Source organism: Eretmochelys imbricata, chromosome 1, assembly GCF_965152235.1.
Source record: "Eretmochelys imbricata isolate rEreImb1 chromosome 1, rEreImb1.hap1, whole genome shotgun sequence".
Classification (NCBI taxonomy): domain Eukaryota; kingdom Metazoa; phylum Chordata; order Testudines; family Cheloniidae; genus Eretmochelys; species Eretmochelys imbricata.
Window position 1 is genome coordinate 328,730,792 of NC_135572.1, and position 23,846 is coordinate 328,754,637.

The following is a 23,846-nucleotide window of genomic DNA, read 5'->3' on the forward strand; positions in this document are numbered from 1 at the left end:
TTTATTGTAAATACAACAGTTAGCATGTGCTTTCCAATCTCTCTCTCTCTCTCACACACACACACCATGAACACAGTCCTGCCAGTTGATGTTTATAGTTACCAGTCCAGAGTCTGGATCAATCTAGTGGCCAGCCAGATTGGTCACAGAGGGGAGCAGGGCTCTGTCGTTCACGATCCGATGCTCCTGGAGTGTGGCAAGACGAACCCAAAGTCTCATGGCCAAGCACCCTGTTCTAATAGTCTTTTTTCTCGGCTGAAGTCTATGGATTTTGCTGTGTCAGTTTCTGACCGGTTACTCCTTGATTGGAGTAACATTTCAAAACACCCTTGAGAGGGTCATTCTGTCCTGGTTTTGATTTAATCAATTGTCTTTAGGGGTGACAGCCTTCCCCTCAGGGCCATCAATCTGCCCTTCCTTCATTATGGAAGCGCACTGATGATTTTCTGGTGTTGTTAAGTCTCTTCACTCCTCCTTCCTTGACCATCTGGCTATAACAATGGCTTTCACACCTTGTCTTTTCCTGATGCATGCATTCCTCATTCACAGTCTCTCAGAGAAGTGAGAAATTAAACTTCACTAAATCTTGTGGTCAAAAATAGTTTACATTGTGCTCAGGCCTTCAACATTCCTTTAATCTAATTAACATAGACACAATAAAAAATCCTGTCTCTTATTAACTAAACCTTATAACAGGTCCTAATTGTAATGCATATGGGAAAACAGAATCTCATTGTCCAGAGGGTCATTTCTTTCTGCTATTCAAATGGGGAGGGCTAGCAGGATGAAATCAAGACAGACATTAACTCTTATAGTACAAATATAAAATCCTACTCCTACACTAAAAAGAAAAGGAGTACTTGTGGCACCTTAGAGACTAACCAATTTATTTGAGCATGAGCTTTCGTGAGCTACAGCTCACTTCATCGGATGCATACCGTGGAAACTGCAGCAGACTTTATATACACACAGAGAATATGAAACTATACCTCCTCCCACCCCACTGTCCTGCTGGTAATAGCTTATCTAAAGTGATCATCAAGTTGGGCCATTTCCAGCACAAATCCAGGTTTTCTCACCCTCCACCCCCCCACACACAAATTCACTCTCCTGCTGGTGATAGCCCATCCAAAGTGACCACTCTCCCTACAATGTGCATGATAATCAAGGTGGGCCATTTCCAGCACAAATCCAGGTTCTCTCACCCCCCCACCCCCATACACACACAAACTCACTCTCCTGCTGGTAATAGCTCATCCAAACTGACCACTCTCCAAGTTTAAATCCAAGTTAAACCAGAGCATCGGGGGGGGGGGGTAGGAAAAAACAAGGGGAAATAGGCTACCTTGCATAATGACTTAGCCACTCCCACTGGGAGTGGCTAAGTCATTATGCAAGGTAGCCTATTTCCCCTTGTTTTTTCCTACCCCCCCCCCCCGATGCTCTGGTTTAACTTGGATTTAAACTTGGAGAGTGGTCAGTTTGGATGAGCTATTACCAGCAGGAGAGAGAGTTTGTGTGTGTATGGGGGTGGGGGGTGAGAAAACCTGGATTTGTGCTGGAAATGGCCCACCTTGATTATCATGCATATTGTAGGGAGAGTGGTCACTTTGGATGAGCTATTACCAGCAGGAGAGTGAGTTTGTGTGTGTGGTTTTTGGGAAGGGGGTGAGGGGGTGAGAGAACCTGGATTTGTGCAGGAAATGGCCCAACTTGATTATCATGCACATTGTGTAGAGAGTTGTCACTTTGGATGGGCTATCACCAGCAGGAGAGTGAATTTGTGTGGGGGGGGTGGAGGGTGAGAAAACCTGGATTTGTGCTGGAAATGGCCCAACTTGATGATCACTTTAGATAAGCTATTACCAGCAGGACAGTGGGGTGGGAGGAGGTATTGTTTCATATTCTCTGTGTGTATATAAAGTCTGCTGCAGTTTCCACGGTATGCATCCGATGAAGTGAGCTGTAGCTCACGAAAGCTCATGCTCAAATAAATTGGTTAGTCTCTAAGGTGCCACAAGTACTCCTTTTCTTTTTGCGAATACAGACTAACACGGCTGTTACTCTGAAACCTACTCCTACACTGCGGCATTGCAGCTCTGGCCATGGCTCCAGTCCCAGCCACTGCTCCTTCAGCGGCGGCTGGCTGCCAGCCCTGGGTGGATGACCCAGTCCGCTGCTCCGGCAGCCTCAGGGGTTCAACCAGCCCTGGGCAGCTGCTCCAGCCACTGCTCCAGCCCCGGGGGCTATTCTGGTGGTCTCCAAAGGCTGACCTGGCCCTGGAAGCCACTGACATGGCCCTGGGGGTTGCTCTAGCCCTGGGCGGGGGTTGACAGCTATCACAGTCCTGCCGCTGCAGTGGGCTGAAGATATCATGGATGTACATCTAAGTCACAGAATCCGTGACTTCCATGACCAAATTGGATCTTTAAATATAATCCAAATACTGCTGTCTCATTCATGGTAATACAGATCTGGAGTAATGCCAGTGATTTTCAAAGTACTTCAATTTTTTTAATAATTCAGTATAAAGTGACTAGGACTGCCTAATCATTATACACACTTATTTCTTAAACTCTTTAGGAGAGGGATCACATGTAAAACACTTAGAACAATGGGTTTCCAATAATGATTTGATAACAAACAAAAATTAATAAAAATCATTATAGCAAGGATGTTGAGAAATATTAGTATAGTAGGACAAAAATTGAAAGAGTGCATGGCAAACTGCCTGTTACAACAGTGTTTCTCAACGACGGTGGACTGGTGCTGGTCCCTGAGATCTCCCTGACACAGTTTAGGAAGGAAGCATGCTGGTCCCTGGTATCAAAAAGGTTAAGAAACACTGTTCTAGAATTCTCTAATGACTGAAAAACTAGGAGTACTATGAAGCACCAGGGTCATAGGCCCTTTGCAATATATGTTAAGTATGTACTTTGTAAGCTAACAAACTCAAAACATCAATTTACCCCCAATATTAACGTGCATGTAGGGAAACAGAATGATGTTTAGGAGCTACTCTGAACATATTTTGATGCGTACAGCTTGACTGGCCTTAATTTTGTTCAGTTAAACAAATAAATACAAACAATCAAAACAAATGGTTTTGGGTGAGTGATTTTAGTATTGCTCACACTAAAGCACAACATTTCCAACCACTTTTTTGTTTTTAAGGAAAGAAATCATGTTCCTACATTGCCAAGTTTATTGTTTGGAGGCTGAGACAATTAGCCACATGGGTTCCCCTATAGCTCATGGACCTGACATATCGTGACTTATGTATATTAAGCACAGTTTGCCATTGTAGATCTACATCAAAAGGGTAACAAAGGGAGACACCTTCTTGAGAATAGAAGGTCTCAAGCTAATGAAACACTCATCTTTTTGAAGAACAGGTTATAAATTATGGTATGTTCCATTATATTTATGGCTCCTGCAGTGTTGACATACTGAATCTTCTAACAGGACACTTATCTGGTTTTTTTGGTCTTATGTTCACTTAAAACTTTTCTGTAAGGCCAAAAATGGGCAAGCTACAGTATTCCTATGGATCAATGTATTCTTGTGGAATCTTGCCACCGAGTCTCAAAGGTCCTTTCCTCTAATCCACGTTCATAGAGGCATAGTAACTGATAATACAGTGGGACTAGATGCTTATCGTCCCTTTTATTTTTTTATTTAGCTCTTCTCAGGAATAACCAGAAAGACATTAATACAACAGCAGTAAGAGAATACAGTACAGTTGTAAGGAAACATAGAATCTATAGGTTTAAGGCAGCAAAGACTAAAAATAAGAGATAACCCAGTTAGCTAAAGGCTTTGGAAGAGCATCTGAAATCTTTGAATTTTTGCCAACCAGCATAGCAGAGCCCTCTCTACACAAGAGAATTTGCTTTCCAATGTTGGTCCCTAGTGTGGAGCATAATGAAGATCACAGGATGTCCACATGCATACAGCACAAACCCAAGGAATAACGTCTCATTCATGTTAACTGGTGTTCAGTTTAAACAGGTTTGTACTATACTTACTTAATGATGTGTGCCAAATTATAATCACCTTTAACCTTTATGTACTAATTGTTCACATATGCCAGGATAAACGGGGGGTTCAACATATCTTCTTTTAAAAACTTAGAACATTTTAATTCTTTCAGATATTAGGGATGTTCACCCACTATGACATGACACCCCAGCAAGCTGCGCTAGAGAACAAAGCCAGCAGAGGAGAAAGTAAATCCTTATAGATTTCAAAGCAATTTTTTCCCAGGTTATTTTTATCACTTTATACCTCACAAGGTTGTGCAGAAATACCACATTTTTGTGAGACTATTTGCATGCCTTGATTCACAGCACTACCTACTTCCCACTCATTTTTGAGAGGTATATAACTACCTATGTAATGCTCTATGTGTGCCTTTACAGCTTTCAAAATTGGATGAGCCATTAACAACTGACACTTTAATACCTGATGATAAAAGGGGTTAAATTCAAATAGGCTTTGTTTATAAAACAAGGCAGCAGCAGTAGGCAGAGGAGGCGATACAACTGCCCAATCCCCTAATAAGCCCTGGTGCTTTGGCCCCAGTACCTGGTTTTTGAGTGGCTGGGACAGTGACTAAGACTTAGTCTACGCTATGAAATTAGGTATATTTGCCTGGACCAAGTTTGGCATGTGTTTATATTAAAATTTGTCGCCCATTAACGTAAGCGGCTCATTACAGCAACACAGTACCACCACCTTCATGAGTGACGCTGACCACTGTTGACCTAACTAAGGTCAACACAGAGGAAGTGTAGCCATTGCACTAGTTGTGTCAAACCTAACCATCCTCCAATGCCCACATCCCTATGACAGTGACTGCTCTGATCAGAATTTTTCACTCCACTGCCCAGGGGTCACAGAGTCCTGAAGCAATCCATGCCACCTTTAAAATCCTTGCAAGTTTCTGAAATGCCCTTTCCTGATTGCTCATTTTGGAGAGCACACTTAAGTGCTCACCTTTGTGTGCAGTTGACTGCCCAACCCAAAGCAAATGGAGAGCTCCTAAACATGCTCCTGCCTGGAGCAGGAAAGTAGTATTGGATCTCCTTGGCCTGTGAGGAGAAGATGCTGTGCAAGCAGAGCTATGGACCATCCATAGGAACATCGACATCTACAAGCAGATCACATGGGTAATGCTGGCAAAGGGGTACGAGAGAGATAAGAAGCATGAAAGTGAAGAAGCTATGCCAGGCATACCAGAAGACTAGGGAGGGCAACAAGAAATCTGATGCTGCCATGCAAACCTGCTCCTTTTACAACAAACTGCATGCTATACTTGGTGGTGACCTCATCAGCACCCCATAAATGACTGTTGACACCTCAGAGGAGCCCAAAAGTGGGCCCCTGCCATGAAGAGAGAGGAGGAGGAGTTGAAGAAGGGAGGGGATATAACAGGGGACTCAAACCATGCTGTGAGCCAGGAACTGTTTAAAACTCTCCAGCACTCAAGCCAGTTCTGCCAGGTGAGCTCAGATGATGCCCACTGATGATGGGGAAGGAAGCTCAGGTAAGTGCGTACACAAATTACTCCTTGCAATTTTTTGTTTTTGTTGCTTTTTCTTTCCCTCAAGCCACATCTTTCCCTCTCCCTCACTTTTCTTCCCCATTTAAAAACGGCCCCCAACCTACCTGCAAGTTAAGAGACAGGGATCTGTTTTTCATTGTTTTACTGGTATAAGATAATCAAGTAAAATGTTGGGGAATACCTTCAAAAAGAGTAGTATGGCAGTCCGGTAACAACCTACAGTAGATCAATGTCCTGTGTCTGGGTACAGGTCGAACAGAGATAGACTCGGCCTCCTCATTTCATTTCTTTTTCTTATTGGGCGAGGTTGGGGGGGGGGGCAGAAGGGGGTGTTACAGAGTACTCCGCATATCTGAATAGAAATGTCCCTTTTATCCTTTTCAGATATCTCAACTACACTTTGATGGGGATACTCTGCAATCCTCTCCCAAACATTTGAGTTGGGCTAGCACCATTGCAGTAAACAAGCTAGCAACATATGGGACCAGGCAGCTGTGGGAAGCAAGTAGCAGCTGGGTTGTCTATGCCTTTGTCACCTTTAGGTATGAGATACCAGCCAAAATCACCACTGCCCATGAAAATAGTGTCAGTATTCTCTGCCATTTCCCTATACCCATATCCAGGGATGGGGGCCTAGACTTTATAGCAACATGCCACAGAACACTTCTGTCAGGGTTCCCTCCCCACTCTGAACTCTAAGGTACAGATGTGGGGACCCGCATGAAAGACCCCCTAAATGCTTTTCTACCAGCTTAGGGTAAAACTTCCCCAAGGCACAAACTTTTTGTTTGCTGCCACCACCAAGTGATTTAACAAAGAATCAGGGAAAGGACCACTTGGAGTTCCTATTCCCCCAAAATATTCCCCCAAGCCCTTACACCCTCTTTCCTGGGGAGGCTTGAGAATAATATCCTAACCAACTGGTTACAAAGTGATCACAGACCCAAACCCCTGGGTCTTAGAACAATAGAGAAATCAATCAGGCTCTTAAAAGAAACAGAACTTTTTTAGAAGAAAAAAAGGTAAAAGAAGCACCTCTTTAAAACTAGAAGGGATGCTAATCTCATGGGGCAATCAGATTTAAAACAGAGAGGATTTCCCTCTGGGCAAAACTTTAAAGTTACAAAAATAAAACCAGGAATACACCTTCCTCTCAGCACAGAGAAAATCACAAGCCAAAACAAAAGTAAACTAACGCATTTCCTTGCTAGTACTTACTAATTCGAATGGAGTTGGATTGCTTGCTTTCTTGATCTCTCTCTGGCAAGCACACAGAACAGACAGACAAAAGACTCATCCCCCAACCCCCTCCCCCCCCCCCGATTTGAAAGTATCTTGTCCCCTTATTGGTCAGGTGCCAGCGAGGTTATCTGAGCTTCTTAACTCTTTACAGGTAAAAGGATATTGTGCCTCTGGCCAGGTGGGATTTTATAGTACTGTATTCAGGAAGGTTGTTACCCTTCCCTTTATATTTATGAAAAGCCCTTTCTTCTGCTCTAAGCTGTACTCACCATGGTTTGAGCTGCAGAGTGGATCTGTAGGAAGGTGTTAATAGGAATTTCTTATAAAGAGTTTTTCTAGTACTAATAAGGAATTTTTCAGACTTATTTTCCCTTTCCATTGTGACTGTAAATCTAATGGTGTGTGTCTGTTTTGATCAGCAGCTTCTGGCATGGTGGCCTTGAGGGGTGCCCCTCACCACAGGAAGGATGCGTTCTGAGAGATTCTCCAACCCACCATTGCCTCGTCCAGTAATCAAAGGGCTTGGAAGGCCCATCAGAACACAACCATAAAGAGAGCCTGAGAATGGTTGCTTCAGGAGAAGCAAAAAGGGTAGAGAGAGCGAGAGGCACATTGGGTATGCACCAGGACAAGAAAAAAAATGCTTCACATCATGGTTGACATGGAGGCTCAAAGATTTCATATTCAGCAGCCTTGTAGCCCTTGGAGAACTCCATAATTGCTGCTCCCTACATGCTCCCATCATACCACCTGGCATCACTGTGTACATCCTTACCCGCAACACTGCATGCTGAGGGACAACAAGGAGAACCATAGAACACAAGTAGATTCCGCTTATTAGCAACCCCTTGGTTGCCAGTAAAAAGTTGTCTTTATCTGGCAGTTGCTAATGAGTGGAAGGCAGGTTTGCAGGGCTGCAGCCAGAGAAGGAAGTGGTGGAATGTGCCTTCAAGCTACCAAAAGCAAGTTCAACCATCATTCTGTACCTGCTGAGCTGGAAGCTAAATCTTCCCTGAGCACTGCTGAGGTGTCCAGCCCACAGTTTCCTGAGTCAGGGGAGCAAAGGGCAGGCTTGATCCCCAGAATCACCATTGGCATTTTATCACCACCAGCATCCCTGCCGGCAGCTTTTTGAAAAGTCCTGTGTTCTAAAAGATGACAACAGTTTTCTTCATCAAATCGTCACGAAATCAAGAGGTCACGCAATTTTAACTTGGTGTTGCTAAGTAGTAAGGAAATAACTTTGGATCAAATAATCAGGAGCTGATTTAATTTAAAGTAAATGGAAGGATAATCAAAACCAGGTCTTCAACTATGGCTTTTTATTTCAAAAAGGCAGACTTAATGGAAGTAGTAAAAGAAGACAACTGCACTGAAGAGCTTAAAGACTTAAATGTGGAGAAGGCTTAGAATTAATTTAAAAAATCAACTATATAAAAACTATTTGCAATTTGCATTCCAAGCAAAGGCAAAAATCTTGTAGAGAAAAGCTACAGACCAAGCTGTAGGAGTGGAGTAGGAGTGTGCTCATTACATTTGCTGATAATACAAAGTTAGGAGGCATTGTCAATACAGAGCAGAATGAGAATATTGTACAGGAAAAACTGGATGACCTTGAAGAGTACAGTAACAGAAATGGGATGAAATTCAATAATACAAAGTCATGCACCTTCCCTGACCAGCCCACATTGATACTAGTGAAGCATTTCCAATGATCCACTAGTGCTTGCATAACAATAGAAAAGTAGCCCTTTCAGTTGATGTACTCTGTTGCCAGGTGGGTTGGCACCAAAATAGGGATATGCGTGCCATCCTTCACCCCACCACAAGTCAGGAACCCCATTGCTGCAAATCAATCCCCAGTTTCCTGTACATTACTGAAAGTCACAGTCCTGTGTAGCAGAAGACACTTAATGGCTCTGCACACTTGTATCACAACGGCCCCCACTGTGGATTTTCCAACTCCAAAAGGATTGCCCACTAACTAGTAGCAATCTGGCATTGCAAGTTTCCAGAGAGAGATTGCCACTTGCTTTTCCACTGTCAATGAGCCTCTCATTTTGGTGTGCCTGAACCAAAGTGCTGGGACAAGCTCTAGACACAGATCCAGGAATGTGGCCATTTGCATCCAAAAGTTCTGAAGCCACTGCTCATCATCCCAAACCTGCATTGAGATGCTATTCCAACAATCAGTGCTCATTTCTTTGGCCCAGAAATGGCGCTCTACCATGTGGAGCTTCTCCATGAACACGACCAGTAAAATGGCATTTTTCCCCCGACTATGTCTATCAGTATCCTGTTATTGTGGTCAAACATATCCACATCTTCCTTATCGCAAACTCAACTGTAGCTGTATTCCCTCAAGCTCTGGAAATACCGGAGAACTGTGCATGCCATGTTAGCCCCACGTAGCAGAACTGTACTGAAGTCAGCCCATGTTTCTGACAGAGAGATCGCAGAGACTGAAAAGTAGCGCATGAGATTGCGGGAATTATAAAAAACAGTGCAAAAATTATAGGATGTGGAAAGCGTTATGGAATGCAGAAAGCAGCATGGTGGGAATTTGACTCCTAGCTCCCAGATATCTCTGGACAAATTGTTCCTATTCCATAAGTCACTGAAACAATGTCCCAAAGGCACTCCCAAATGTCCCAAAGAAGGGCTGCATGGGGCACACTGGGATACCTACCCATAGTGCACTGCATTTTACATCAATGTAAACACTCCTGGTGAGTACGGTACCTATGCAAGCAGCCAAGCACGTACACACCTAAATGATATGCATTCTTTGGTGGCTGTATGCCAGCATAACTTGTATCAACCAAACTTCATTATGTAGACATGGTCAAAATGACAAGATTTTAATGTGAGCAATCAAGACACAAAACTCAAACAGCAGTGGGGACAGCTGAAGAAAATACGAACTGCTGGTTGGTAGAATAGTTGCTTACTACTGTAACGTGACTTGCAAGCTTTGCTGCTATTTAATATACTTCCCTGATCAAAGGAGTAACAGATCACAAAACCCATATTGTTATGCTGGAAGGCGTTAATGCCATCAATCTCAAACATGATTAAAGTCAATGAGTGTACTAAGCAATTAACAGGCCTCTGTGTAGAGAGAGCTGAAATAATAAAAGCCACTACCCACGGCACTGGCCAAAACATGTGGGCTAAGTAGAAAGCAGCAGACAGCAAGAGAAGCAGTGGTAAGCGTGGTCCTGCATGGGAGCAGAGACAGAGCTTCATGGGGCAAAATATTCACTGGAAAGGCGGGCTTGGAAATTGTAAGCAAGGAAATAGCCTGCCGTTTGTTACTACTGTGTTCAGGGAAACAGGACTTTGTGTATATTCTCTGTAAACAAACAGTGTTGGCACAGAGAGGCCTAAAGACTAAGCAGTCCCAGGGCTATGCTAAAGAATTGTCATGCAAGACTCCCATAAGGTTTTGAGAATGATCCTAAGTAGAAAGTAAAAGAAATGTACTCAAGTTAGCAGACCAATTTACTTTAGAAAACAAAGAAGCATTACATTACTAGATTTTTGAACAAGCTTTCTACTGTACTAAGCTGTAACTGAACTCACAAGAAAGAGTACACAGGATGGAGACATATGAGGAAAGCATAACAATGTACAGGTGTATGAAAAAGCTTATTTTTGTTTGATCTGAAGTCTCATTATATGTATAAACTTGTGCTGATGGAAATATAAACAAAATAGAATATAAAGCCTTTGACAACAAGTTGACATTTAATAATGATTTGTTAGTGCTAAGCTACAGAAGCAAGAATCACAAATTGTAATATGGGATAATCAAGGAGAAGGGGGTCTACATAAACCCTTAGAGTCTTAGCTCACCTTGGGATACGATGAGCTGTGGACTGGACCACAGGATTCGTGAATGCCACCTTTTCTGCTTGTACTGCTTGAGCCTAGATGGCTACTCTTTGATTAATAAATTTGATTAATAAACTAAACTTGAGCTTTACCATCTGACATCTGGTCCATGACTAATCTAAAAGCACTATGCACTATAGATGGGTAGAAAGTTGGCTAGATTGTCGGGCTCAACGGGTAGTGATCAATGGCTCCATGTCTAGTTGGCAGCCGGTATCAAGTGGAGTGCCCCAAGGGTCGGTCCTGGGGCCGGTTTTGTTCAATATCTTCATAAATGATCTGGAGGATGGTGTGGATTGCACTCAGCAAATTTGCGGATGATACTAAATTAGGAGGAGTGGTAGATACGGTGGCAGGTAGGGATAGGATACAGAGGGACCTAGACAAATTGGAGGATTGGGCCAAAAGAAATCTGATGAGGTTCAATAAGGATAAGTGCAGGGTCCTGCACTTAGGATGGAAGAATCCAATGCACTGCTACAGACTAGGGAACGAATGGCTAGGCAGCAGTTCTGCGGAAAAGGACCTAGGGGTGACAGGGGACGAGAAGTTGGATATGAGTCAGCAGTGTGCCCTTGTTGCCAAGAAGGCCAATGGCATTTTGGGATGTATAAGTAGGGGCATAGCCAGCAGATCGAGAGACGTGATCGTTCCCCTCTATTCGACATTGGTGAGGCCTCATCTGGAGTACTGTGTCCAGTTTTGGGCCCCACACTAAAAGAAGGATGTGGATAAATTGGAGAGAGTCCAGCGAAGGGCAACAAAAATGACTAGGGGTCTGGAACACATGACTTATGAGGAGAGGCTGAGGGAACTGGGATTGTTTAGTCTGCAGAAGAGAAGAATGAGGGGGGATTTGATAGCTGCTTTCAACTACCTGAGAGGTGGTTCCAGAGAGGATGGTTCTAGACTATTCTCAGTGGTAGATGACGACAGGACAAGGAGTAATGGTCTCAAGTTGCAGTGGGGGAGGTTTAGGTTGGTTATTAGGAAAAACTTTTTCACTAGGAGGGTGGTGAAACACTGGAATGCATTACCTAGGGAGGTGGTAGAATCTCCTTCCTTAGAAGTTTTTAAGGTCAGGCTTGACAAAGCTCTGGCTGGGATGATTTAGTTGGGGATTGGTCCTGCTTTGAGCAGGGGATTGGACTAGATGACCTCCTGAGGTCCCTTCCAACCCTGATATTCTATGATTCTATGATTCTAAAAGCATTCATTATTTATAACAGGATGGCACCAAAGGAATACCTGAGATGCCTAATCAATTTCTCCCAATACAACCAACCAACCAACCAAGGCCTTGAATATTAGTTAACTGCTCAGACCTAGGGGCAACAGTATTCTTGGTCAAAGGAATTGGACATGGAACAAACTTCTGGAAAGCAGGCAAATCAGACCACTTTTAGGAAATGCTGCAAAATCTTCCTCTACGAAAAAGCCTTTCTAACATAAGAATGAGATTCACAACAGACACACCTCCTCCTACCCATAAACCCATATGTGATCCAGGGATCCGTTAGTGCCAACAGGAAGAGGGCAGGGGGCGGGGGGGCATAAAGTTGTATCAGGATCCCTGGATCAATTATGCATAATAGTTCACCATACGGTGGCAGCCTACGCTTCTCTGAAGAGTAGCCCACTGGTCAGAATAATCATTGTGAAATGTGTGTATGGATAATAGCATATATACTAAAAATTATGTCCTTAAGACTGGTCCCCAGGAGGTAACATACTTTGGAATTATTCCCTTCAGGCAGGAGGTAACAGACACGTATCTCCCTTTCTGGTCATTTATGCATTGGATGCCTCACAATGTATGCATATTTGCATGCAGAGCCAAGGCAGGAATGAAAGATTGTCTAGTCTACAAGAGAAGAAATTTACAACATGAAACAAATAGCAGGCAGGGCGGTGGGAGGTGGGAGTTCCTGTTTATGAATAAAGACAAAGAATTGTTATAGTATATATTGGGGTTCAAGGAAACATATGGAATCCTTCACCAAGGAGGCAAGCTGAAAGAGAGCTTGTCTCATGAAAGGAGGATCATAGCTAGTATGGCTGTAGAGCACTTGAAAGGATTCTGGGAGAACAATACTTGATTGGACATAAGAGACCTTGTTATCAAGTCTAGACTCTAAAATGTGTGTTAGGATTTTATTTTATATGTACCCATTTGTTTCCAATTCTTCTACATGCTACTACTTGAATCTCTCTGTTTTGCTAAATAAACTTATACCCGATTTCACAATAAACATATCTAAGATCTGCACGTTAAGTGGAGTGTTAATATGAGGTGGATGATAAACTGGGGTGTACTGATCCTTTAGAAGCAGAGAATCTGGGATTATTATGAGTGTCCAGCGGACCAGGTGCTGGACTCGCCAAGGAGATGCTTGGAGTGCTTAAGGGTTGGGGTGTGCCAATCATTAACTGTAAAGTAACAGTGGGGCAAGTGTGGCCTAGAGGGGAATGCTTGTGTTGCCCATGGCCAGTAGAGTTGGGCAACTGACCCATGGCAGGCACAAACAAAGCTCCCTCATGCTAAAGAGCAGGTGGTAGGAATGTGCCTTACAACCCTGGAGATCCCTGGGAAGAGTCATGCCCTACCAAACAAAAGACAACAAAGGAAATTAATAAAAAATCTAAACAAAAACAAAACTAAAACATTACCAGAAGTAGAGTTTTGACCCTGAAAAGAAAGAAGTGCCAGATTCCATGAAGTCCACTACCTCACTATATATATGATTTTTACATGTAAGACTTTCAGATACCACAATGATATGCAGCAGTGTAATACAGACAGACAGATGGAGTAACAGTATGTGCATAAACACAAACAGTAGCAGGCACATTTTTAGCACTATTTACTATTGCATCAATAACAGAGGATTTATAGTCACAAAAACCACTTACATAAACCCTTTGATTTTAATAGGAATTGAATACACTCACTACTTTGTAATATTAATCAATTTCTCTAAACTTTAATCATTTAAAGTATTAATCATTTAAAATATTAATCGATTTCTCTAACTAATCTTTAGAGTTTTTCTATAGATTAAGCTAAAAAAAATCATGGATGCAAGAGTGAGAATCAAAGTTTTGATGTAAAATACATATCAAGTCTCCATCATGTACTCCTGTCAAGGTTCCTCCCCCACTCTGAATGCTAGGGTACAGATGTGGGGACCTGCATGAAAAACCTCCTGAGCTTATCTTTACCAGCTTAGGTCAAAACTTCCCCAAGGTACAAAATATTCCACCCTTTGTCCTTGGATTGGCCGCTACCACCACCAAACAAATACTGGTTACTGGGGAAGGGCTGTTTGGAAACGTCTTTCCCCCCAAAATACTTCCCAAAACCTTGCACCCCACTTCCTGGACAAGGTTTGGTAAAAAGCCTCACCAATTTGCATAGGTGACCACAGACCCAAACCCTTGGATCTGAGAACAATGAAAAAGCATTCAGTTTTCTTACAAGAAGACTTTTAATAGAAATAGAAGTCAATAGAAATCACCTCTGTAAAATCAGGATGGTAGATACCTTACAGGGTAATTAGATTCAAAACATAGAGAACTCCTCTCGGCAAAACCTTAAGTTACAAAAAAGATACATAGACAGAAATAGTTATTCTATTCAGCACAATTCTTTTCTCAGCCATTTAAAGAAATCATAATCTAACACATACCTAGCTAGATTACTTACTAAAAGTTCTAAGATTCCCTTCCTGGTCTATCCCCGGCAGAAACCAGCATATAGACAGACACACAGACCCTTTGTTTCTCCCCCTCCTCCCAGCATTTGAAAGTATCTTGTCTCCTCATTGGTCATTTTGGTCAGGTGCCAGTGAGGTTACCTTTAGCTTCTTAACCCTTTACAGGTGAGAGGAGCTTTCCCATGGCTAGGAGGGGTTTCAAAGGGGTTTACCCTTCCCTTTATATTTATGACAACTCCACAAATCAATGGATGTGGAATTTGCTGCATAATCCACCCTTTGCCACAGAATTGTACTCCAGAATTACATTTGAGATTTTTTTAAATTACTTATCTATGTAAAAATATGTTTCTAGCCCTAAGGGTTGTGGGAAAAGTCCTTGAAATCATGATCTGAACATGTAAACTAAAGCAGTATCATATTAGAGTCTGCAGATAGCCTTACACAATGGCTCAGAGATCTGAACTGTCCCTTGCACTGAAATGCTGACACTTAAATATGACAATTTAATTGTCAACACGATTGACTATTTCACAACTGATCACCGTAGCAAGACACACATTTACTATCTTCACCTCTTTCTCTGTCAACCTCCCATGCCTCCAGTTTTGCTCCCAATAACTTGCATACAATACAAAAATCTGTATCAGACTGAAAACTTGGGAACACAAAATAAACTGACCTTAATAAATAATTTAAAAGAACAGGAGATTGTAGTGTTAACATGATTGTTTATTTTCATACATAGCTAATTTAAAAAGTGATTAAAAACGTTAAATTAAACGTCTTCAGAATTCCATGAATTTTGCCTTGGAGTATAAATATTTATTGTATAAATGCACATTTAAAAAAAAATAAGGATCCAGAAAAAAGATCACAATATAAAATCATGATAAAACACACCTTCCAGATATACTTAAATAAAAAATTGTCTATTTTTCAATTTTTACCTTCCAATTTTAATTGTTATATACATTAATTTTTAACTCCTGATGCATATTAAAATTATTAGTGAAGTTTTTAAAAGATCAGAGATAATAGCTGTCTTTTCTTAAAGCTGCAGTAGTGTTGAGGAGATGAACTTTTTCATCCACTTTAAATGGTTTTATTTTATTGCTATGCTTAAAAGTATATTCAATTAACTAGATATTGTTACAAGGTACACAAGTATTATAAATGAAGAAAATGACCAAGGTGGGAAAACTGGGGAGGAAGGGCAAGTACCATTCATTATGAAAAAAATACAGAATATTGCATCTGGAATGAGTTTGTGGAGTTTGTTTTTAAACCTTAAACTTCCAATGGTGGCATGCAACTTTAGAATGCTCTTCTCAACTCTTAGGCAATCACACGCCGCCCTAGGAGAGGTGCATGCTGAAGAAAGAACAGTCAGTTCTCTTTAACTTTAAATAGCAAGAAAGTACAAATACAAACAGTATACTTTTGAAAGTGGAACAAGACATTCTATACTTAAGAGTCAAAACTTTGAAGGAGTATAAGTTTCAGAATTCTTTGCCCTTTCATCTTCCGCACGATTAGGGGCCTGAACACCTTTCGGCCACCATCTGCTACACAAGCAAAGTAAAGAATTAATACTGTGTGCCAGTCCTTGCTCTAGGCAAATTTGGCAGCAAGTTCAAATCATTGAAGTAAGACAACGCTAACTTACTGCAGTAAAAAAAAGTCATTGTCAGATACATATATTGCAGATTTTCAATTAGATAAATCCATTATATCCAGTGAGATACAAAAAAAAAAAATCAGTCTAATGGAGGCATTCACTCTGGAACACTGGACAGGGATTTTGCTCTTCATATAGCAGCCACATATTCTCATCTGCTTACAGGAAATCTTTGACATAAGCAATGAAAAGCAATAAACTGCCACTTGTGATACTTCAACTACGGTTTTTAATAAATGTCCTGAATTTCTTGCTGGTTGCCTTCTATTCTAAAAAACATTGAAAAATATGCTAAACTTTAAGCATTACTTGCAATTTATATAGATCGCAACAGCAAATGCATAAACTGAAAAGACTCATTCTTCCTACTTTATAAGAAACTGTGAGCAGATGCTGTTTCACTGATAAAGGTAATATGGATTACAATAATCCTAAATTTAAATTTTCCATTTCACTGGAAATAAGTATGTGCATGTAATGAATGAGCATGCAGATGTAATTATTGTCATCTTTCTGACTTAAAATATTTTTCATAAAATACTTATACAGCAATTTATGATAATAAAATTATGTTAAAGTCACAAGAAATAATAGTGCTTACATCAAAATGCAGAAGAAATAAGGAGCATATTTGTTTAACACACTTTTCAGCATTTTCTTAAAACCTATCCACAGATTGAAAACATTGCTGAAAGAGGTCTTCTTAATTAGGAATAAAAAATATACCAATACAATCGGATATAGATTTATACTACATAGTAGGAAGGTGAACAATTGATATAAAAATGTATGTTTATGCACAGTGCATTCACTATTTATAGATATTTGTTCTAACAGCAAGTGTAATCATTCATAATCATCTTAAATAGAATGCCACAGGAAAGATATTCTACTATCTTTTAACAGCAGCAGCTACCTAGGACTTCTAAAGTAATTCCATCCACCATTCCTCTGCTGGGAACACTGAAGTCAAAATAAAGCTTTTGGGTTCAATACCATTGACTATAGTGGCTTTGTCTACAGCATCTCTAGTAATACAATGTTAAAGCAAAAACTGAATGGAAATCTTCAGATCTCAATTGGAAACTAAGGCCTTCTTTAACTAAATCGGTTTAGAAACATTGATTCCTTATTTAAGCTAAATCAATATAAGGCCTGTTGGACATAAGTGTGTTAAGACTAGAGAGTTGTATCAATTTAACTAAATAAAATTAAGGAAATGATTAAGTGCTTTCCTGAATAGTAATGGACTTAAATCTGTGCTGAAATGCTTTCCTCAAATAGGGCCAGTGCTCTCAATTTTTGCTAGGTGCCATTTTTGCTAGACACAAAAAAGCAACAGTCCCTGCACCAAAATCTTACAAGTAAAGTTCCCAATCCTGCAAACACTTACATACATGCTTAACATTAGTATCACAAGTAGCCTCATTGACTTCAAAGTTAAGCATGTGCGTAAGTGTTTGTAGGATGAGGGACTAAGGCCCTGATTCAGAAAAGTACTTATGTATGTACTTAAATCTATCCCTATACAGGATAGCACATAATTTAAAGCATGTGCTTATATTCCTTTCACGCATTTAAGTGCTCTCCTAAATAGGGATGCTTTTCGAAATCATGGCTTAGGATAATTTACAGACAAGGAGATGATGAAAAGGAATGTAATACAAGATTTAAAAAATATATATTTGATCAATACTTTGAACAATATTTTGATAATATAAAAAAATCTCTTAAGGTTGAAAGATTCTGCCAACTAGTTTGCACAAAAACTGGGTATCAAACCATGGTTCTTATCTAGCCGCAAGGAATCTCAATCACACTACTTAGTCATGCACCTGGCTAGGGCATGGTCCCCACAGCCCCATTAAGCAAGCAATAACACTGTGCAGAGTTTAACTCTTTGCTGAAGTTAGGCTCAAGCCTAAAGCTCATATGCCAAACGGATTACACTGTGCGTGTGAAGACAAAGTAACCAAGAGGGTTGCTAACCAGCAGACAGGACCTGAATGGCTAAAAGGAAAATATTTTTACTATTAATCCTGACATTCATCCAGGCACTGTAAATTCGACCCCAATCCTTTGCAGAAATCTAGAAATTAAATGTAGGCTGGAAAGGCTATGACAGATACAGAAGTAGCAGTGGTAGTGACCCAAGCAATGGAAAAGACAGTGAAGATGACATGGAAGCTGAGGGATGTATATGATCATGGAGCAGGTACCTGAAAAGAGCTTCATTTGTATGAAGTGCTGCATGACAGAGCGGATGGAAGAGAAGATCTGAGGTTTGGAGATGCAGGTGGAAGGTCTGGTTGAGTTTTGAAGGGGATTCGAGCAGATGATGGAAAGAAGGCAAGAGGAGGCTGAAGGAAAAAGTAAAGACTTGCAGATGCAAGCTGGACTGAAGAACTCTGAGGGGAGACTGCTGGATAAGAAATGTGGCCCATGGAAGCAAGTGACTACGAGAACCAGGCAGAGGAAAAGATTGGCTTGTAAAGGAGAAGTAAAGCTTCGGAACAGAATTGCTGAGTTAGAAAATAAAGAAGGCACACAGCAGGCAGTAACTGAAGACGGGAGGGCAAGGAAGAAGAGAAGAGAGGCTAGTCCTACAAGAAGAGAGGAAGACTCAATGGAGATATCCAGAGTTCTTAGTTTCCAACACACCAATTTTGGTTCACTGATTTCTGGTTTCACACCATTTTTTGTTTATCAAGCATGATAACACAATCCTTGAGTTATATCAGTAGGCCTTTTTGTTGTTTGCAGTCATTCAGTCTCTCTTTTGTACCTTTTCCTCATCAACATTTGTTATCATAGGTTATCGTGACATATGATGAACTTTTACATACTTTTTACAATGAGGGTAAATGTGTAGGCCCAATTATCACAATAGTCCTAACTTACAAATAGTCAAATGGGATGAAAATTCACCAGGGGCCAGGATCTTAGGTTTAAGTCTCATCTGAAAGACAGCATCTCTTGCATAGTGTCCCCTCTCATTAACATAGGCCATTGGTTCAATACTGACTCAGAGCAAAGGGTTCCAGTTACTGGCTCTCCAGTACTTCCTTCAGAATCTAAGATATGATGAAAGGCCCCTGGCCAAGTACTAATCCTGCCTGAGCTGCTTTGCATATCAAACTTGACAATCAAATTGCAGTTTGGCTTCCGCCCTAGCTGCCCATAGGATCCTAAATCCTGAAGAGATGCTGGCTTTCTGTAGAGAGAGCTCTTCACTGCCCTCCTTGTGTTCCTCCTCTGATGATTCTAGCTGCTTGTCCTCAGGGTAGGGGCAGAGTCCAAAGTCTTTTGATTCAGTTGTGGTGTAATTTCTCAAGATCCAATCTGGCTCCTCAAAAAATGGATAGGTTCCAGGCATACCTGGTTTTGATGTAAGTTCTGTTGAGCTGTTTGCCCTTTATCCAGCTCTAGTCAGCATCCTGGTTGTGACCACTCATAAATGTATGACTAGCAATGTTCAGATATTTTTATTCTATTGGGTTGGCTCCAAAACCTTAAATCATAAATTGCAGTTTATTCAGAAAAAAAAAATAAAACACTGGCCTATGATGCTGGAAGATTATTTAAACAAACAAACAAAAAAATCTGCTTCTCGAGCAAAATTGTACCTAAGGTTTCAGAGTAGCAGCCGTGTTAGTCTGTATTCGCAAAAAGAAAAGGAGTATTTGCGGCACCTTAGAGACTAACAAATTTATTTGAGCATAAGCTTTCATGAGCTACAGCTCACTTCATCGGAAGCATTCAGTGGAAAATACAGTGGGGAGATTTATATACACTGAGAACATGAAACAATGGGTGTTATCATACACACTGTAAGGAGAGTGATCACTTATGATGAGCTAATAACAGCAGGAGAGCGGTGGGTTGAGGGGGAGAAAACCTTTTGTAGTAATAATCAAGGTGGGCCATTACTGCTATAGACCATCTGCTATAGACCACCGGACCAGGGGGATGAAGTGGACGAGGCTTTCTTCTGGCAAGTCGCAGAAGCTACTAGATTGCACGCCCTGGTTATCATGGGCGACTTCAATCACCCTGATATCTGCTGGGAGAGCAATACAGCGGTGCACAGACAATCCAGGAAGTTTTTGGAAACTGTAGGGGGACAATTTCTTGGTGCAAGTGCTGGAGGAACCAACTAGGGGTGGAACTCTTCTTGACCTGCTGCTCACAAACCGGGAAGAATTAGTAGGGGAAGCAAAAGTGGATGGGAACCTGGGAGATGACCATGAGATGGTCGACTTCAGGATCCTGACACAGGGAAGAAAGGAAAAGAGCAGAATATGGACCCTGGACTTCAGAAAAGCAGACTTTGACTCCCTCAGGGAACTGATGGGCAAGATCCCCTCGGAGAATAACATGAGGGGGAAAGGAGTCCAGGAGAGCTGGCTGTATTTTGAAGAATCCTTATTGAGGTTACAGGGACAAACCATCCCGATGTGTAGAAAGAATAGTAAATATGGCAGGTGACCAGCTTGGCTTAACAGTGAAATGCTTGCTGATCTTAAACACAAAAAAGAGGCTTACAAGAAATGGAAGATTGGACAAATGACCAGGGATGAGTATATAAATATTGCTCGGGCATGTAGGAATGGAATCAGGAAGGCTAAATCACACCTGGAGTTGCAGCTAGCGAGGGATGTTAAGAGTAACAAGAAGGGTTTCTTCAGGTATGTTGGCAATAAGAAGAAAGCCAAGGAAAGTGTGGGCCCCTTACTAAATGAGGGAGGCAACCTAGTGACAGAGGATGTGGAAAAAGCTAACGTACTCAATGCTTTTTTTGCTTCTGTTCTCACAAACAAGGTCAGCTCCCAGACTACTGCACTGGGCAGCACAGCATGGGGAGGAGGTGGCCAGCCCTCTGTGAAGGAAGAAGTGGTTTGGGACTATTTAGAAAAACTGGACGTGCACAAGTCCATGGGGCCGGATGCGTTGCATCCGAGAGTGCTAAAGGAATTGGCGAATGTGATTGCATCTTTGAAAACTCATGGTGATCGGGGGAAGTCCCGGAAGACTGGAAAAAGGCTAATGTAGTGCCCATCTTTAAAAAAGGGAAGAAGGATGATCCTGGGAACTACAGGCCGGTCAGCCTCACCTCAGTCCCCAGAAAAATCATGGAGCATGTCCTCAAGGAATCAATTCTGAAGCACTTAGACAAGAGGAAAGTGATCAGGAACAGTCAGCATGGATTCACCAAGGGAAAGTCATGCCTGACTAATCTAATTGCCTTCTATGATGAGATAACTGGTTCTGTGGATGAAGGGAAAGCAGTGGACGTGTTATTCCTCGACTTTAGCAAAGCTTTTGACACGGTCTCCCACAGTATTCTTGTCAGCAAGTCAAAGAAGTATGGGCTGGATGGATGTACTACAAGGTGGGTAGAAAGTTGGCTAGATTGTCGGGCTCAATGGGTAGTGATCAATGGCTCCATGTCTAGTTGGCAGCCGGTATCTAGCGAAGTGCCCCAAGGCTCAGTCCTGGGGCCGGTTTTGTTCAATATCTTCATTAATTATCTGCAGGATGGTGTGGATTGCACCCTCAGCAAGTTTGCGGATGACACTAAACTGGGAGGAGAGGTAGATATGCTGGAGGGTAGGGATAGGATACAGAGGGACCTAGACAAATTGGAGGATTGGGCCAAAAGAAATCTGATGAGGTTCAATAAGGATAAGTGCAGAGTCCTGCACTTAGGACGGAAGAATCCAATGCACCGCTACAGACTACGGACCAAATGGCTAGGCAGCAGTTCTGCAGAGAAGGACGTAGGGGTGACAGTGGACGAGAAGCTGGATATGAGTCAATAGTGTGCCCTTGTTGCCAAGAAGGCCAATGGCATTTTGGGATGTATAAGTAGGGGCATTGCCAGCAGATCGAGGGACGTGATCGTTCCCCTCTATTTGACATTGGTGAGGCCTCATCTGGAGTACTGTGTCCAGTTTTGGGCCCCACACTACAAGAAGGATGTGGAGAAATTGGAAAGAGTCAAGCGAAGGGCAACAAAAATTATTAGGGGTCTGGAACACATGATTTATGAGGAGAGGCTGAGGGAACTGGGATTGTTTAGTCTGCAGAAGAGAAGAATGAGGGGGGATTTGATATGCTTTTAACTACCTGAAAGGTGGTTCCAAAGAGGATGGATCTAGACTATTCTCAGTGATAGCAGATGACAGGACAAGGAGTAATGGTCTCAAGTTGCAGTGGGGGAGGTTTAGGTTGGATATTAGGAAAAACTTTTTCACTAGGAGGGTGGTGAAACACTGGAATGCGTTACCTAGGGAGGTGGTGGAATCCCCTTCCTTAGAAGTTTTTAAGGTCAGGCTTGACAAAGCCCTGGCTGGGATGATTTAGCTGGGATTGGTCCTGCTCTGGCCAGGGGGTTGGACTAGATGGCCTCCAGAGGTCCCCTCCAACTCTGTTATTCTATGATTCTATGATTACCAGCAATTGACAATAATGTCTGAGGAACTGGGGGGGGGGGGGGGAGAATAAACATGGGGAAATAGTTTTACTTTGTGTAATGACCCGTCCACTCCCAGTCTCTATTCAACCCTAAGTTAATTGTATTCAGTTTGCAAATTAATTCCAATTCAGCAGTCTCTCTTTGGAGTCTGTTTTTGAAGACTTTTTGTTGTAATATTGCGACTTTTAGGTCTGTAATCGAGTGACCAGAGAGATTGAAGTGTTCTCCATTTTTTCATTTACGTAGAGACTGTCCAGTTTGACCAATGTACATGGCAGAGGGGCATTCTGGCACATGGCATTGTGTTCTGCACGGCTGAGGTTATGGGCCAAGCCAGAAGAGTACCCAGAAGTCACCTACTACAGGACAGGCCCAACGAAGAAAATAACAGAACGCCACTAGCCATCACCTTCAGCCCCCAACTAAAACCTCTCCAACGCATCAAGGATCTACAGCCTATCCTGAAGGACGACCCATCATTCTCACAGATCTTGGGAGACAGGCCAGTCCTTGCTTACAGACAGCCCCCCAACCTGAAGCAAATACTCACCAGCAACCAGACATAACACAACAAAAACACTAACCCAGGAACCTATCCTTGAACAAAGCCCGTTGCCAACTGTGCCCACATATCTTTTCAGGGGACACCATCGTCGGGCCTAATCACATCAGCCACACTGTCAGAGGCTCGTTCACCTGCACATCCACCAATGTGATACATGCCATCATGTGCCAGCAATGCCCCTCTGCCATGTACATTGGTCAAACTGAACAGTCTCTACATAAAAGAATAAATGATCACAAATCAGATGTCAAGAATTATAACATTCATAAACCAGTCGGAGAACACTTTAATCTCTCTGGTCACTCGATCTCTGACCTAAAAGTCGCAATATTACAACAAAAAGACTTCAAAAACAGACTCCAATGAGAGACTGCTGAATTGGAATTAATTTTCAGACTGGATACAATTAACTTAGGCTTGAATAGAGACTGGGAGTGGACGGGTCATTACACAAAGTAAAACTATTTCCCCATGTTTATTCCTCCCCCCGCCCCCCACCAGTTCCTCAGACGTTCTTGTCAACTGCTGGTAATGGTCCACCTTGATTATCACTACAAAAGGTTTTCTTCGCCCCCTCCCCCGCCCCGCTGCTATTAGCTCATCTTAAGTGATCACTCTCCTTACAGTGTGTATAACACCCATTGTTTCAAGTTCTAGGTGTATATAAATCTCCCCACTGTATTTTCCACTGAATGCACCCG

At 41.9% G+C, this 23,846-nt stretch overlaps 1 protein-coding gene across 6 annotated transcripts in view; it reads right to left on the reverse strand.

The window, feature by feature from the left end:
- The window catches only part of TBC1D22A (TBC1 domain family member 22A), a 467,234-nt gene that overhangs the window by 186,677 nt on the left and 256,711 nt on the right, over positions 1–23,846 (reverse strand). The window lies entirely within an intron of this gene.